The following is a 3,884-nucleotide window of genomic DNA, read 5'->3' as shown; positions in this document are numbered from 1 at the left end:
TTTACTTGCCTGGCTATGTTATATTTATCTTTATCACACAAAAACAAAAAGTAAACGCAAAGATTAAGATAAATGGATCCTCAACCACTAGCTAATCCTTTCAAAAGACCCATTTATGTTGAAACAATTGCTAGTGAGAGTATACTACATTATCTTTATGAGGTCTTGCTTGCAAATCATGAATCCAAAAATTGTGAAATTTATAAAGTGATTCATGATAGTTCCTTGAATGAAAATCATGATTTCTATATTTTGGAATGAATACAATCCAACATGTAATCATTATGAGAAAGGAAATTTTGGTTATAGAAATTGTTATGTTACTCACTTACCTCTCTTGATATTCAAATTGTTAATGCTTCATTCTTCCTACTTGCTTATGCTAGACACTTCTTGTGTTGATAGATTGTTTGCTTATAAAATGCCTATGCATAGGAAGTATGTTAGACTTAAATGTTCTTGTCACATGTTTTATGATGCTCTCTTTGGGATTTAATTCTTGTCTTTTATGTCAGCATCTTTGAAATTTCAAGCCTATCTTAATGGCTATAAAGAAAGAGCATGTTGGGAGAAAACCCAATAGTTATCATTTATTTCTATTTGTTTGTGATAAAATGATTATTGCCTATGTAACTATTTTTTTTATGTTTTAAGTAGTGTTTGTGTCAAGTAAAGCCTTTGGGATGATTTGTATGATGAGTAGAATTGACACGGTGCAAAAACAGAAACTTTGACGTCCAGTGCAGAATTTCTTCGATTTTACTGCAATGTCTTTTTAATCTTAATTTTTTACACAGTATTTCTATAGAAATTCCTCGGGTATTCATAATTTTTCATAATATTTGGAGTTAAATAACTATACGTTTGTTACAAATCACTACAGACTGTTCTATTTTAGTCAGGTTATCTTTTTTGCTTGCATAGTTTGCTTGTTTTGATGATGCTATGGATTGTATCGGGCGATATAAACCATGGAGAAGTTAAAATACAGTACCTTATGCTAAAATAAAATAAGAATCAACTTATAATAGTATCTAAAGTATTTGATATGTTGCTTATGCTAATGGATCTCACAAAGTTTTGTTGACTTTTATGTTATTGAAGTTTTCAAGTTTTGGGTATTATCCTGATGGACAAAGGAATGAGGAGCAACAAAAGCCTAAGCTTCGGGATGCCCAAGTCACGCCAAGGTAATATTCTAGGAAGAGTCAAGCGTCTAAGCTTGGATATGCCCCGGAAGGCATCCCCACTTTCGTCTCAATCCATCGGTATGTCACTTGGAGCTACATATTTATTCATCATATGATATGAGTTTTGCTTTGAGTGTCGTTTGCTTTTGTTTACTTTAACTTTCTGTTTGAAACAATCATCATTTGCTGGAAACACCTAATTGAGAGAGATACACCATCAACATAATATGTTAGAATACTCCATGTGCTTCACTTATATATTTTGAGACTACGAGTTGCTCTAGTATTTCGCTTATATCCTTTGAGCATGGTGGCATGTAGATTTTATAAATATTATGCTCTAGTTCTTCACTTATATTTGTTTGAGAGTTAAATAAATAGTGATGGTAATTTTCATGGGTCATAAGAATAGACCAAAAATAGTAGGTGTTCAATGAGTGATAATTAAAATCATCATCTAGCACATACAGAGAAATTATGGGTTAATGATATTGATGTGGTGATTTGAAAAAGGTGTGAGTGCATTACTATTAATTCAAAGAGTGCCGATATTAAGAGATGTTAGACTTCTTTTTTGTCTAAAAATTAAAAGGGCATGGTGATGATGTGTGAGCATTTCTATTCCTCGTTGAAATCCTAGTGTTGTTTCGAGTCGGAGTCACGCGATGGTAAATTCCTCCCAACCCTCTCCCTCGGTGCATGTGATTAGTTCTTTGATTTGTGATAAAACTAATAAAAATTTGCAATAAGTATATGAGTTCTTTATGACAAATGTGACATCATGGACATATGCAATCTAACATCCTCATATTGTCTAGTCTCTTCGGTACCGTGCATTGCCCGTTCTCACCTCGAGGATCGGTGCAACTTTTGCCGGTGCATCCAAACCCCGTGACATGACACGCTGCATTGTACATAAGCCTTCTTATATCCTCCTCAAAACGGCCACCATACCTACCTATCATGGTATTTCCATAGCCATTCCGAGATATATTGTCATGCAAATTCCATCGTCGCTTCACATGACTAGTTTGTTCATCATCATAATGCTTTGCGTGGCCATGTAGAGCTGGCATAGTATTTGTGGCAAAGCCACCGTTCATCATATTTTTTATACATGTCACGCTAGCTATTTGCACATCCTGGTATACACTGCCACATGCATTCAAGCAGAGTCATAGCATCCTATAAGTCTTCATATTGAGTTGTAAGTAAATAAAAGTATGATGATCATCATTATTAGAGCATTGTCCAAGTGAGGAAATAAAAATGGGGGATGCCAAATGAGGCCACCATAAAAAAGCATGAGAGAAAAAGAGAGAAGGGACTTTGCTACTATCCTTTACCACACTTGTGCCTCAAAGCGGCACCTTGTTCTTCACATAGAGAGTCTCATGTTATATCATTCATATGCTAGTGGGAATTACTTCTTCATAAACTTTGCTTGTATATTCTGATGACGGGCTTCCTCAAATGCCATAGGTCTTCATGAGCAAGCAAGTTGGATACACACCCCAGTTAGCTTCAGTTAAGCTTTCATATACTTATATCTCTAGTTCATCATTTGCATGGCAATCCCTACTCCTTGCATCAATATCTATCTACATGCATCTCCATAGCCCATTGGTACGCCTAGTTGATGTGAGACTATCTTCTCCACTTTTTACCCCTTTGATACCTACTATCATATTCTGTTCCAACTATACGCTATGTCCAACGGTTCACGCTCATGTATTACGTGAAGAATAAAAAGTTGATGCACATTGAAAAAGTAAGTTTCAATTGCCTGACTTGGGCACCGTGGTGCTTGACATTTGTATTAACGTGGTGAATACGGAGCCATGCCTTGCTAATATAATAAGATGAATTGGGGTAAAACAATCTTTGAGGATCGTATACTTTGAAAGATTAATGATTTTGCTGCTTATACTTATAAGTATTACTATGTTAATGTTTATTAATACATCGTTTCTCAATGAGCATACATGCATAAGGTTACATAATGGGTAGCATGTCACATCAAAAGTTCTGTTTTATCATTTACCTATACGAGGACGAGCGGGAATTAAGCTTGGGGATGCTTGATACGTCTCCAACGTATCTATAATTTTTGATTGTTCATGCTGATATATTATCATTCTAGAATAATTTTTGGGTATTTATTTACCAATTTATATTTTTTGAGCACTAACATATTGACCCAATGCCCCGTGTCATTTGTTTCTTCTGCATGTTTTTTACTTTTCAGGTTTTCAATTGACATGAAACTTTTTGGAGATTTTTCCTCGACCCAAAGAAGACCAACGAGCATCGGAAGAAGCCTCGAGGCCACCCAAGGGCCCCACAAGCCAACCCGGCGCGGCTTGGGGGATGACGCGCCCTGATAGCTTGTGGGCCCCTCGAGGCCCTCCCGGCTCCGTTCTTTGGCTTACAAATTCTCATATATGCTAAAAACCCTAGAGGCAGACCCGAAACTCATTTTACATCACCATAAGTCTGTGTTTCAATGGGAGGCCATTGGGAGCTCTGTTCCAGCACCCTTTCGGAGGGGGATCGATCACTAGCGGCCTCTTCATTAACCTTGGTGCCATCATGATGATGTGTGAGTAGTTCACCACAGACCTATGGGTCCATAGCTAGTACCAAGATAGCAATCTCTCTCTCTCTATCTTGATCTTCAATACAATGATCATC

The sequence above is a fragment of the Hordeum vulgare genome, chromosome 5H, assembly GCF_904849725.1.
Source record: "Hordeum vulgare subsp. vulgare chromosome 5H, MorexV3_pseudomolecules_assembly, whole genome shotgun sequence".
NCBI lineage: Eukaryota > Viridiplantae > Streptophyta > Magnoliopsida > Poales > Poaceae > Hordeum > Hordeum vulgare.
The sequence above is the reverse complement of the archived record's forward strand: the minus strand, read 5'-3'. Positions refer to the sequence as shown.